Source organism: Vitis vinifera, chromosome 3 (genome assembly GCF_030704535.1).
Source record: "Vitis vinifera cultivar Pinot Noir 40024 chromosome 3, ASM3070453v1".
Taxonomy (NCBI): domain Eukaryota; kingdom Viridiplantae; phylum Streptophyta; class Magnoliopsida; order Vitales; family Vitaceae; genus Vitis; species Vitis vinifera.
Genome location: NC_081807.1, coordinates 498,798 through 514,338, shown reverse-complemented (window position 1 = coordinate 514,338; position 15,541 = coordinate 498,798).

The window sequence follows — 15,541 nt, the reverse complement described above, 5'->3', positions numbered from 1 at the left end:
ACAATATCCAAGCCATATGATCTCCAAAAAATTTTAAAAACTCCAAAGAAGTGGAGAATTGGGAGGGTACGAACAATGTAAGGATTCCTCACATTCTTCATACCCTTGTGAATTGTTTAGTATTTTTTGATTTGGATTTTCCCGGAAATCATTTCACCACCTCCTATGTGTAATGAACCTATTTAAACAGTATCCAAGCCATATGATGTCCCAAAAAATTTTAAAAACTCCAAAGAAGTGGAGAATTGGGAGGGTACGAACAATGTGAGGATTCCTCACATTCTTCGTACCCTTGTGAATTTTTGAGTATTTTTGGATTTGGATTTTTTTGGAAATCATTTGACCACCTTCCAAGTGTAAAGAACCTATTTAAACAACATCCAAACCATATGATGTCCCAAAAAATTTAAAAAACTCTAAAGAAGTGGAGAATTGGGAGGGTATGAAGAATGTGAGGATTCCTCACATTCTTCGTACTCTTCTGAATTTTTTAGTATTTTTGGATTTCAATTTTTCCGAAAATCATTTCACCACCTCCTAAGTGTAATGAACCTATTTAAACAATATCCAAGCCATATGATGTCCCAAAAAATTTTAAAAACTCCAAAGAAGTGGAGATTTGGGAGATTATGAAGAATGTAAGGATTCCTCACATTCTTCGTACCATTGTGAATTTTTTAGTATTTTTGGATTTGGATTTTTCCGGAAATCATTTCACCACCTCCTATGTGTAATGAACCTATTTAAACAATATCCAAGCCATATGATGTCCCAAAAAATTTTAAAAACTCCAAAGAAGTGGAGAATTGGGAGGGTACGAACAATATGAGGATTCCTCACATTCTTCGTACCCTTGTGAATTTTTGAGTATTTTTGAATTTGGATTTTTTCGGAAATCATTTTACCACCTTCCAAGTGTAACGAACCTATTTAAACAACATCCAAACCATATGATGTCCCAAAAAATTTTAAAAACTCTAAAGAAGTGGAGAATATGGAAGGTACGAACAATGTGAGGATTCCTCACATTCTTCGTACCCTTGTGAATTTTTTAGTATTTTTGGATTTGGATTTTTCCGGAAATCATTTCACCACCTCCTAAGTGTAACAAACCTACTTAAACAACATCCAAGCCATATGATGTCCCAAAAAATTTTAAAAACTCCAAAGAAGTGGAGAATTGGGAGAGTACGAACAATGTGAGGATTCCTCACATTCTTCGTACCCTTGTGAATTTTTTAGTATTTTTGGATTTGGATTTTCCCGGAAATCATTTCACCACCTCCTATGTGTAATGAACCTATTTAAACAATATCCAATCTATATGATGTCCCAAAAAATTTTAAAAACTCCAAAGAAGTGGAGAATTTGGAGGGTACGAACAATGTGAGGATTCCTCACATTCTTCGTACCCTTGTGAATTTTTGAGTATTTTTGGATTTGGATTTTTTCGGAAATCATTTGACCACCTTCCAAGTGTAACGAACCTATTTAAACAACATCCAAACCATATGATGTCCCAAAAAATTTAAAATACTCCAAAGAAGTGGAGAATTGGGAGGGTACGAGGAATGTGAAGATTCCTCTTTGTTACTATTCCCAACATAGATCAAGACATAGGCTTACCCATAGACAAGCTCACATCAAACACCAAACAATAGTAATGTGATCCTTAAAAAACCCAACCTTATCATGTATAGATCTCAAAAGAGTTGCATAATCACGAACCAAGCCCTTAACAACCAAGGTCTCCACGTTAACTTTTGCTTATGCCTCGCACCCTAATACGACTCTTCATAATAAACTAGGTTCGGCAAACTCAACATCTATAGAAAACTACATCACTATAGATAATTCATAAAAAACAAACAACTTAACCTTTGAAGTTTGGTCCTTCAAACAGAGGAGCAAGACAAGAAACAAGCACTCAAATAATCATCATTTCTAGTTACCCTTCTCCTTAAAAATAACATCCACTCTTCAAACTCTTTATCTAATAAGAAGCGAAGGTTAAAGGGAATTAGAGGTGGCGGGAGATTTCTTGGAATTGATTTTATGAGGTGCAATATAACTAAGGTGGAAAATATGAGAGCAGGATGAATCATTGAAGGATTCTAAATGTGGCTAGTCCTTACTCCTTACTCCCATCTTTATTGCCTAGCAGATGTGTTGCATCCCAACATAAATGCTGGCCTCCTAGGAGACAATATTTCTAGAGCTGATTAGCTGTTTGGGTAGCAAGAGGGTCTAGGGAGTTCTAAATTGCCTTCTCTCTTATATGTTCTGTTTTAGTTTCCCTAATCTGAGTATTCACTCACTTTTACATGATTTGTACCCTCTTGGCCACTTCCTCTGAGAGTTTCTGTTATTTATAAAAAAATTTACCAACACAAACAACCAAAAGTATTCCGATAGTAAAGCATTCATATTTCCTCTTTTTGATAACATATATATTAAGGTATTTAGAGAATTGTGTGTTTCCATATGGCAAAGAGTACCAACATGACAGAACTGTATAACTGATTAAGCATATCTTCCTTGGATTTTTCTACTTGGCAAAGGACAACTGCCTGCTCAAAGGTAATAAAGAATACTAAGAGAACTACATAAGCAACAAAATACATGAATCATAATGGATTTAAGAAAACAAACCAACTTTTGGGACATTGGCAGCAAGGCTGTTCAGAACAGCTTCAACATAACCACGCACTTCTTGAGACATCCAACGGAGCTCTTCTTCTGGATCTGTAGTTCTTCTGGCCATTGTATCCTATAAAATTTTCAAGGCAGCCAAACAGTAACCACAAAAGACCTAATAACAAATGAAAAAATGTGAACTATAGAATTTATGTTCTGGGACCAGTATAGAAGTCAAAGATGGCAGAAGCACCAAAGTTCTAAATTAACCACAATTATATCAAGAAACACAGAAGACCAAATGCAGGTAAGCTCCAAAGCAACTAGTTGTGCTATAGAATTGTGCCAAAAAGAAAAGGAAAAAACATTTCAAAAGGACTCACAAGAGAACCATCAGAAAGACTTTGTCGCATGGTAAGACCAGATTCACCCTTCACTTGACCTGAAGGCTGAATAACATTTCTCAATTTGTTTAACCACTCAGCCTTATCCGCTATGCTCTCAGCCTTTAACATAACAGCACTGTGAACTGCATGATAAATGGAAAATTTAAGTGTAAAATCACTTGTAATTAAATAGGAGAGGGGAAAATGACAACAGTCCACAAGCAGGACTAGAAGTACAGTCAAAAGAATAATAACGTACCTTTCAGAACTGTCTTATATGGAACTTTTCTGGTTATTTTGAAGACAAGACTCGGTGATTTCTCTGGTCCATTTTCCTTTTTATTTTTGGAACTTTTTGGTGGGGGTTCATCTTCATCAGCAATTTCTTTAATGTTGCATTCCTGCACAGTTTATCCAACAGATTTGGAGACAAATCCACTAGCAATGCATCTTCCATTATTTTTAAAAAATGAGCCCTAATGTAGATTTGGATCACACACGACCGTTACCATTCATCTTCATTAAAGTTTCTAAAACCCCATGCAACCGTCAAAACTAAAATATATATATATATATATATATATATATATATATATATATATATATATTATATCCACAAGATGGCACATACAATATGGACTTGCCATGTCATAGCATTTCAATAGAACCAAATGAGGGAAGCACAGATTCACCATTTTTCACATCCTATAAAGAAAACCTAAGCTGGAGAAAAATGAAAACTCAGCCAAGAAAGACTAAGTTCAACCATAGTCCCTGGCTAGCTGGCTGGCTGGCTTAGGGTCAATTTCCAAAACTTCTCACATAATGGCCAAGCATCAACACCTTGATTAAGTTGATGTGGTGTCAAGGCCTCATGTGATGCCAGCTTACACCCATGACTACCTATCACATGCAGGTTGACATGCCATATTCAAAATAAGATGGCAAGTAGGGATGCCTATGATGCTAAGCAGCTTGTCAATGCAAGGGGTGTCAGGTAGTGGCTCAATTGTGACATAAGGGTGGTAGCACATGGGTATACACACACAAGGCACCATGTAGGTGGCTCGACTCAACTAGAATTGAAGTGTAGAATTTTATTGGGTTGAGATTTTTCCCTTGAAGGGAATGCCCTGAGGAGTTTCGAAGTTCAGGAATATGTGTTCAAATTTTTTTTTTTAATTACAAAAAAATTGTTATGTTTAGTCATAAATGAAGTGGAGCTCTCAATTTATAGGTTTCTAAGCTCGGGAGTCAAAAATAGCAAAAGGCAACCTCGTCCGGTCGATGTAAGGGTCGACCGGTTCACTAGCCGTTGGAGCATTTAATGCATGACAGGTTTGCGTTGCCTCGACCGTACATCGACCGGGAAGGGTGTGAACCTCAACTAGGAAGAAAAGGCTACTGGATGAGAGAGAGGGTTTTTGACACTCGTCGATCGATTCTCGACCGGACAGGGTCAACCGGTCGACCGATTTCCTACCCGGTTGAGCCGATTGGCCATAGCCTCGACCGGTTGAGCTTTTTGGCCCCGAAAACCTTCCTTTTGAAATTTCTTTCTTTTCTACTACTTAGGCAAGGTCTTTAGGTGAATTAATATGCCACTTTTGAATCAATTTGCCTAAGGTATGTTTGATAAAACTCGGGTTTTAAAGAAAATTAAGTTTTAAAGAATAAAGCGAGTTTTCTAAGATGCATGAAAAAGTTTGAACATCCTAAGTGCACTCATGCTATCATCTTACATTCATTTCCTATGATCTCAAGTCTTCCAAGCGTCTCGATCATGTATCCATTTGGTCCTTTGATGAATTTTCGAGTTTATACCTGAGATGCTTAAACATTTAAAACAATTAGTCACTTAACCATGGGTTGTTATCATCAAGACCCGATTAGGGGCACCCTTGGGCTAACAATCTCCCCCTTTTTATGATGACAAACCTTGGTTATCTAGGAGAGAAGAAATCTCTCCCTCAATCCAAACATGGATCAATTAAAGCGAAAATTTTAAATGACATGCAAAATTTCAATAGGAGACAATGTGAATTCTGAAAATATCATATCATATATAATAATATCGCATATACACAACACAAGACTAATGATATGGAAATGTCATGCATGTGTGTGCCCCTTAGATCCTAAAATTTCTCCCCCTTTGGCAACATCATAAAGAAACGAAGGGGGAGGGGGTGGGGGGGGGGGGGGGGGGGTCTCGAAGATATCAAGGCGGAGGTGGAGGAAACACTGAGCGAAGGTAGGCCATCATCTCCTCATGCTGCTGATCCATACGCTCCTCAAGACGCCCAAGTCTCTAATCGAGATGCTCAAACTGAGAGGTGAAGCCGGTCTGATACTCATCTATGCGATCCTTCATAGAGTGGAAACGAGTATCATTGACGACTGCAAGCTCCTCCATACAAGTCCCGAGAGAACTGATCTGAGCGAATAAATCCATCCAAGGCGCATGATCAGGTGCGTGAGGTGCCTAAAATGGTATCTCTGCGTGAGAAGGCTTAGTGAAGAATGGCTCAGATGGTCCAACTGTGTATGCCGACTCAAATATCATCGGCTCAGGAAAGGATGCCTCAAACTGAACATTTTCCGTCTGAAGTGGAGGAGGAATGTCACACTCAGGCATGCTCTGCTCAAAGTCCCTCTGAGGGTCTAGCCCACCCTCCATCTCTCGAATCTCGGCCTCCTCCTCATCTCCAGGATGCATCTGTCCCTGCCCCTAGTCCTGTGTCGGTGGTCGCTCAACTCTCCTGATCCAAGAGCCATCAGGGGCTTTCTCAAACTTCATCCGCCCCAGAGACTACTCGTCATATGTGTCATACGTGGTTGGGGCCTCGAAATCTGTCTCGCGGCTCAAATCAACCTCGACATCCTTGAATACTCTCGTGAGGAAGCGACCATAGGGGAGCACGCGGGTCTTGCTCTCACAGCAAGATATCATATGCATCATCATCAGGTACCCGACATGAATCCGTCTCCCTGTCAAAATGGAATCCACTATGAAAGCCTCGAGGTAGGATACCTCGTCTCAATATCCGCCACGTGGCAACAGAATGAAGCAGATCATGTGATGCAAGATACGACTGATCACTGTCAGGCTATGTGCAGAGGGTTTGCCCATCCCCTGGGCATCGGCAAGTCTACACAGCCTCTGAATAGCCTCTCTGGGCTCAAATCTCGGCACCGTGGGCCACATTTTGGACTCATATACCCTGAGTCCAACTGATGGTATATCGAAAATCCGGCAAATGCTCTCCGGACTCAAGGTGATCTCAACTCCTCTGACAGTGGAAGTGATTGGTCCTCCAACCCCGTAGGTCACCCGTGAGTAGAAAGTGCGAATCAGAGTCGGGAAGATGGGCTCCGAAATAGTCACCACTGGCAGCCATCTCATCCGTCCAAATATCTCCTCAAATCCAAAGTACTTAAGCTGGGAGAAATTGTTGCTTCTCCCTGGAACAACTTTCCTCTGGGCGAATTTTTGTTTATATCTTTGGTAGTCTTCGACAGAGCCGAAAAGAGCAGTGTCGTACCTCGCCTTTCGACGAGCCTTCGACTGATCTGGCTAAGATGGCTCAGCAGGGTGCTTGCCCTGAGCCCTGGAAGCGGTTGACTCTCTCCTAGGCGCCATCCGAAAGGCTGAGATGAAGGAGACGAGGCTGAAGAGAGGGATGCACACACACCTGAAAGCCCTCAAGCGCGGGAAGACACTGACACAGGCTCTGACGAGTGAACTGAGGAGGAACTCACCCAAATGCGAAGCCCTGGGTCCCAAAATCCAAAACCCTAGCCTCCAAAATCCAATCCGTACCTCTCAGAAGGCTGTAATGGCGTCAAAAATCCCTTAAGGGCAGCTAGAACAGCACAAGGGTTGAAGAACCAGAAGAAATGGGTGAGAAACTTAGGCGCGGGAGGCTCTTTAAATTCTCAGCCCCGACGAACCGGTCGACCGCCTGGTCAACGGTTAACGCGGTCAACGCTTCGATTTTTGTCCATTTCCTAGCCTAATGATCCTCCCCCTGCCCTTTTTAGTTGAAATCCCTAATTGTTGTCTTCACTCATTTTGTAGTTGCTTTGTCAAACTGATTTCATAAGTCATTAATGACCCTAAGAGTTCTCTTCCATAGGTAGCTTGGTCAAATCTTTAGCTTCTTGAATAACGGTGACCTTTGTATGCCACTTTGAAGGGAGAGACCTCAATATCTTCATCACCCTTTCGGATTCATTTATGACCCTTCACAATGCTTCAAGGCCATTGACAATTTCAGTGAACCTAGTGATCATCTCAACAATAGATTCAGTTTCTTTCATGGCACCAGCTAACCTATCCTTCTGTTACATGTATGTTTGACCTCCAATATTCTAGCAATGGCAACTTTGGTTAGAGACCGGCTAGCCTTGCATCAAGCAGGCATCCTTAATCTTGTAATTGATTTAGGGCCTACTGTGACTGCTGTGGACCCTCACATGCATCCAATCTTCCATATAAGACCCATGAAGCCACATTCTAAGGGATAGGGTCCTGGGGTTTTGATCTAGAATGCAATTCACTCTTTGAAGCCCAAATCCACATCCCATAGCATGGCCCCCTCATCCTACTGCCATAGGGCCACACTGAGTCCTCCCTTATATTTCCTCTCAAATAGCCCCATTCTCTCCTCAAGCCCAGACACTGAGGCGATTTTTCCATATTTTTAAGATAGTCTCCCCCAACTAAGAAGCCTTTATCAATAAGCAGTGGCTACTAACGATAGAGTAGTTGCCGATTGCAGATTCCAAGCTATTCAAGAACTACATCATCACAAATAATTATGATACACAATTTTCATAATCTCTAGCTATTTGAGATAGAGGTTTGGCCAAAACAAACTTCCATTTTTCTTTTACTTCTGAAAATCCATTCATCTGTCCTTTCAATCACTTATTGCAGTCATATACATGGAATGTTGAGCTAAAATACACAGAATACCCTCAAACCATGTTCAAATTTACAAAAAGAGGAGAAAAAAAAAAAGAAAAGGAAAAGAAAAACAACAAATCATCGTTAATTACTAACTCTAAAAGGTTATAAATAATATTATATGATTTTAATTTATTATAATTGTGATTCTCAACATGAAACAAAGTGTAAAATCTTCAACAAAAGAAATTATTGTTAAGTGCCAATCATATGTACGGTTTGCCACTCATAAAATTCACATGTACAAATAAACATAACAAGAATTCCAATAAATAAACACACATGGATGAATGCAACAAATTACCTGGAAACATGTTCAAGCAATGCATGGGCAAATTGCAATTTGAAGAAAGTGCAATTAACTTCTACTTAACCATGAAAAGAATTAACAATTGATCAAAGTAAGAAATTCTTCATATGATAAAACAACAAAAAGATCCTATCCATAATACCCTTTTGATCAATAGAGAAAGAGACCTTTTTTGGTTGAAAACACTTCTTAACAAACAATGCGGTCCCTGCATATTTGGAATCTGCAAGAGACCACCAAACACGATAATTTCCAAATGGAGGTCTGGAAAGGGCACGCATTAATATTTGCATGGTTCAAAAGAAATATATAATTGCTATTAGTAGATATCCGATATTGGAGCATCATGGGTTAATTTTCTTAGCTTTGAAATACCAAATTTCCACAACTCAACTCACAGAGCCCAAATCCCAACTATTTGGAGTTAACCACATAAATGTCTTTTGGCCATTAAACTTTAAAGTTGTATCATTATTTAGGTCTTTAGCAATCATGTTGTTTATTACAAGTTAAAATTACTTGTTTTTCTTTACATAAAATTGTATATAGTCAATTCTAGAGAATGGTTGAAACTGAAAGACAAAACATGTTGGTGGTGTATGATTAAGCAAAAAGTATGACTTAAAGAGCAGAACAGAAAACCAAGATTCATGTAGCCAACCCCAATACTTGGGATTAAATCTTCATGCTGTTGAATTATATTCAATTTGGAGATCCATCAGAGAGTTTTTTTCTTTTCTTCATCAAAATAGTGCAGATCAATTCTAGCTTAAGTGATATAAAACATAATGGTGCCATAAAAAAAGCCTCAAGCATATCTTGATAATTGGAGCATCTTCTTGAATACTCACAAAAATTATCACATCAAATCCTCGAAACTTGGTAATTCTTCAGGACACCAACAATTAAAATGCCAAGCAAGGTCATCATAACAATTGAGAACACCATCCACACTCCCCACCCCCCACAAATAAATAAATATAAAAGAAAAAAGAAAAAAATTGCACTTTCCTGATTAAAATACTTAGGCAGAATATGTTATGGAGTCAACTATTTTCCTTTCAAAGGAATGATTCCATTATCAATGTGACCATTCTGAATTTTGAGTTGAAACACAGACCTAAGTCCTCTTGAATCGCCATTGGGGCTTGAACTTGGAACCTCCCACAAACCCTCCCCAACCCTTTACCACTTGAACAAGGCCTCAAGGGCATTAGGTCCTCTTGAACCTTGAAACAAGTTCTAAAATTTTGGGTCAACTATACATTATCCTTGTGACAATTTTTTAATCTCATCTAGAATCATCTTGTGTCACACCAAATGGCCATGCACTAACTTGAAAATTTTGTAGACAAATGTTCTTGAGGATTGAAGACTTCTACTGAGGATTTAATTTTCATTGTCAACCCAATATGACCCTCCTCATTTCTCCTAGGCTGAGATCAGCTTTACAAAGAATGAGGTTCTAGACATGACACTTGTGGGAATGGAAGTGATGGGAAACGCTTAACTACTATACCTAGTGCTGGACATAACAATAGGCAAGTATGTAGTATATAATGCACAAGACAAGTGCACCATATATCTTTCACAATGGGCAATGCCTTCTCCCAAATATCCCAATTCTGAAACACAAATTGTTATCTTCAGATTAATCATATAATTAGGCATATTTGAGTAAACCATATATTGATGTATTTTGTCACCAATTCTACTTTCTTCTCTTTTACCATTCTACATTAAGCTATAACCACTTATCAAGAAACATATTTAGAAATGTATGAGAAAACTTCACAACTTCCTCATGCTGCTATAGATACCAATCATCATAAACATGAAAAATTGCTTAGCTGAGCAGCCTAACCAATTGATGATGAAGCAATTTCATCTGATAAAATTTAGATTTACATCAAAATCCATTATAAGTCCAATACGCAGAAGCCCAAAACACACTTTGAACCACTGCAAAACCATCTCTGCTGCATAACTTTAGCTAGGACCTGCTTCACCATGGTCAGTTGCTTGCCTAAACTTAAAATTCAATTAGATTCCGCTGAAGAAACCATATCTCAATTATAGGTTGTGTTTCCTAATCCTTCTTTTTGGAAATTATTGCTGCACAGAGGAATTTGGGACCAAAATTTCATGACTTATATTCCCAGAAATTTGACTTTGGTATTTTTCTGGATTTCACTCTTCAAGCTGAAGACTAGATATGTCAAAGCACCAAACACAAACAGCAAGCTATAAAATTGATTATTTTTTATAAGTATTTCCCACATATAAATTTTTCATAATTGCAATATCAAAGAAAACTTGCAACTCAAAGCACTCACAGAGTGTTAAATGTAGATAACTAAAATTGTACAATAACAAATAGAAAAATCAGGAGAGCAAAAAATAAAACCCTTGAGATTACAAGAACAGCAGAAGATGGAATAACATAATGCTTAACTAGAAGAGATTAATCAACTTGAGCCTTGTGTGGTTCAGCTTTTTATTGCCTTAATCTCTTTGTAGCTGTTAAAACAGCATTACAGTGTGTTTAGTTACAACAAAAACACATCTAGGTACAAGGGTTTTAGGCTTGAAAGCTCTTTTCAACAAAGTTTAGGGAGGAGAAAGAAAAAATTTCATTATTACAAATATTTTTTGGATATTAAGTATACAACTACTGTTCACAATGATGTTTTCCAAAAGGACTTCAGTAAGAAGTTACAACAGCATCAAATATATGCTTAGAAAACCCGATCACCAAGAACACTGATGAAAACAAAAGGAAAACAGAAAATCATGGATCAAAATCGATCTCATGCATTTTACTGGAATAAAAGCCCAAAGAATCTTCAACACCCCACATACCAACTTTCTACTACAGAGCCAAAAACTCCACAAATTTGTCCACAACACCTACGAGGCCCATGAGCCCAATAGAGGCAGCACCAACAAGAGGAGGTGAATCTGAAGTCTCTTTTAAGGAACTTCCATTACCTAAATTCACAAGTTACACAAATTAATTTGAGATGATCTAATTGTGCCAAAAATCTATTCAAAATAGTAAATCAAGAATGGTTTTAATAAGGAAAAAAGGGCCAAAACTTAGTACGATAATTTATGCAAGCAGGCAAGCATATCTCACCCTATTATATTAATGAGGAACCGGTCGACCGGTTATATTCAACCGGTTGACCTGTGTACTCGACCGGTAGACACTGGTCATTTCTTGATGCACCACCCAAAATGGCCAGTGGCTACCGGTTGCAAAACAACTTGCGACCGGTTGATGTCGTTTCTCGTCCGGTTGAAACTGCCCAATTTTTTTTTGCAAAAGCAAAATGGGAAGTTGCTATCGGTAGCAAAACAAACTGCTACCGATTGATGCATTGCCTCAACCGGTTGAAACTGCCCAAGTTTTATGAAAAAAAAAAATTATAGTAGGCTGACCATATTCGTAGACATTATAGTAGATTAGACCAAGGGAGGATAATACATACGTTTTACGAGGAACCAATACTCAATATAACCTTCCTAACACATGATTCTGCTATGCTTTTGATGGAAATAGTCATAACCTTCCTTTTGCCATCCGAAACCAGGGATTACAGACTCAATATTTAAAACACAAAAATATTCATGGCACCCAAATGGGAACCTCAATTATGTGATGTCCATGAACAATTTTAAATCTACAGAAGAAGGTTTAAAGAGATGAAAATAACCTATATATCAAGAGCTATAAACAAAATAAGCTAGATATAATATATACATGTAAAAGAAAATACATCATCCATATACCATCATCAGCATTGAGCGAATACATTTACGCCATTTATGTGAATGGTGGATCACTACATCCATAAGTAATACAAGAAGTCATAATTACAAAAGGTCATTTATATTAGCCAAATGTCCAAAAACAGAATGAAAGTTTAATAACTACAAAACTAGTACAAAATGTAGAAGGGGTCATATATGGTATGGTCTATGAAGCGGGAAGTGGGATCGCAAGAATACCATCATCTCATCATGTTGGCCTCGTATAACTTGCATACCCTCTTTGACTTCCTCGTGTAAACCATCAATGCGATTCTCCAGAGATGTCAAACGTCGGTCATTGGCTAATACAATCTCCTCCAAGCGGGTACCAAGGGAGCTAATCTGGGCATTGAGGTTATCTGATGCCTCAGAGTCGTCCGGTCCAATTAGTGAAGGATGATTTGTTAACGCCCTAGCTCTTACACCACCTGTTGACGGTATTCGTGTGACATTTGCTTTTTCAGAAGTTCTTCCCTCTACATCCTGATCTTCATATTCTTCGTCCTTGGAGGACCCATTGTCTGAAGACACATCAACCTCTGAGGGGGGAACGGAAGACTTCCTTGCCCATGAACCATCTTTCTTCCAAACAAAATGCATGCGCCGAAGTGAAGCCCGATCATATGTATCAAATGATTTGAGTTTTTTCCCGTCTGTCTCATTACGCAAATTGACATTGAAGTATTTGACAATCTTTGTGATAAACATGCCATAGGGGAGAACTGAATCTTCGCTGATTGAACATGCTTTCATATGTTGGAAAATTATGTAACCAATATTAACCTTTCTTTCTGTGAGAATGCTGTCAACCAAAAAAGCCTCCAAGAAAGATACATCATCTCGGTGCCCTCCTTTAGGGATGAAAATGTACGATATCATGTGATGTAGGATACGACTCAACACAGTAAACAAATGGGAAGTTGGTCTACTAGATCTCGGGTAACCACATAGCCTCTGTATAGCTTCTGCAGGTTTGAAACCTTCCACCCTTGGCCACTTCTTAGCTTCATACAAACAAACCCCTTCATTTGGAATCTCTAAAATCTGACAAAGTTTAGCAACATTAAAAACTATCTGTACACCGTTAATCGTGGTAGTAATGGGTCCTTCATCTTCGAATGTCATATTGGAGTAGAAACATTTGACAACCTTGGGATAAAGGAACTCTTTCACGGAGACAATAGGAAGCCAACCCATTCTCGCGAAAAGCACATCGAAATGGAAATAACTGAGCTTTGCAAAATCAATGTTCCTACCCGGGATTACAGTCCGATTCGCAAAGTGAAGATGAAATCGTTAGGCTAGTTGTGGGGTTGTGAACGAAGATCGATCAAAGGTGGTCTTTTTTCGAATCTCAAAGCTTTCTTCAACGACCGGTCGTTTCCCTTTGTTATTGGAGTGTAGTGCTTCCTCGGTTTGCTTCTGTTTGCTGCCGCTGCTCCGTTGTGGGTTGGATCTCTTGCCTTTGGTCCCAGCCATATGTGCTTCCTCCCTTGTCTTCCCTTTGCTACCAGTGGAGGTGGGTTCGGCCGGAGCTCGTTTTGGAGCCATGGCCGCTTGGTTTGGGGTAGGGGTATTTCGTGAAGATGGACCAGAAAGAAGTAGAAGACGGAGGGGTTCAGGGATGGAAGATCGGTTGGCACATGGGTATTTCGTGAAGATGAAGAAGAAAGAGGATGAATGGGAATGGCTGAGGGACGGTCGACCTTCCTATTTAGTGTAATGAAAGTGTAGTTTATGGTTTGATAGGAAATGAACCTGTAGCTTATCAATTCCTACATTTTAAATAAGTTCTCATTTTATATATATTAAAATTTAATTTGCAACCATATTGATTTTAAAGTTTCCAAATCGAAATAATTTAATATATAATTGATTGTATTGAAAAATGTTTGGATATACCTTAATTAAAGTACAAGAGGTTTTTTTATAACAAATTTATATTAAGGAGAATATAATATGAGAACTTACTTGTAGTAATATAGAATAATTAACTAACCTTTCTCATAACTAGGATATAGTATGATGATTTTATTAAAATATAGTTAGGTTAATACATTAAAATGTAGAATAACAACCATATACTACGATAGCAATTTTTCAATTATTTATGGTTCTAAGACAAACATTTTCAATAACTACGATATAGCATGATAAGTTAAATAAATTAATGGAACTGAATTTATTAAAAATTTGTCATAAGTATGATATCGTAACATAACTCATTTAAGTAACTAAGTGTAATTAAGTAACGTATCTCATAATTAGAATATAGTATGAGGATTTTATTCAAATATAGTCTAGTTAATATAGTCAAATTTAGCATAACAACCATATACTACGATATGGGCATTTAAATTAATTTATCGTTGTATGACAAACATTTCGAATAAGTACGATATAGCATGGTAAGTTAAATAAATTAATGTAACTGAATTTATTAAAATTTGTCATAAGTATGATATCGTAACGAACCTCAATTAAGTAATTAAGTTTAATTAACTAACCTTTCTCATATATAGGATATAGTATGATTCCTTAATTACATATACAGCACGTGAATTGATGAAACTCTATACTAAGTATGAAATGGTATGAAAACATAAAGACAATAAATTTATGAAAGAACATTAAGATATGTAAATATTATCAATCAAAGCCAAATCTCCACTTTATATTCTGTTAAGTTAAACATATATCAATTGAAATGGGTGTAATAATCCACATTAGGCTGACTTTCTCTCTTGCCTATAAATGTTGTATTTAATGTCACCTAAAAAATGATGCAAAAAAGGCAACCTTCAACCACCAAATGTACCATTATGGTGGTTGGTTTTGCTACATGTGGCAACATATTAAAATATGCAATAACTTCATGCAACAACCACATATAAATGTTAGTATATATTTGGGGGGCAACATACTCTAAGGAGTCTAGAGAGTGAATGTGGTCTTCTATAAAGTAGAGCATAGCTTACAAAAAACACATCCGGAAGACAATTCTTCAAGTTCTGCTGCAGCTCACTTGCACATTCCATTTTGAAGGTATGATCATGAACTTCATAAAGATTTGTTATACAAAAGCCATAAAATTTTGTATAAAATTGAATTGCCTCTACTTTCGAAGTGATAGGGAAATTATTTCCAAACCCTAATAACAGGTAATGTAATAATATGTAATGATTTTAAAAAGTGTGGATTGTGATTGTCTAACTTACTTTGTTACTATTTTGCATGAAATGACTTCTTAAATGGTGAATTCATGGGGAAATACACACGTGTGCAGTGTATACCGATAGAAGAATTTCTCAACCGGTTTGAAGGTTTCCTCAACCGATAGACACTGGAAAGTGGGAAATTTTTTAAAATAAACACCAATAGGTCGACCCAATTGAAACCGGTTGAATTGCTTATGCCAAC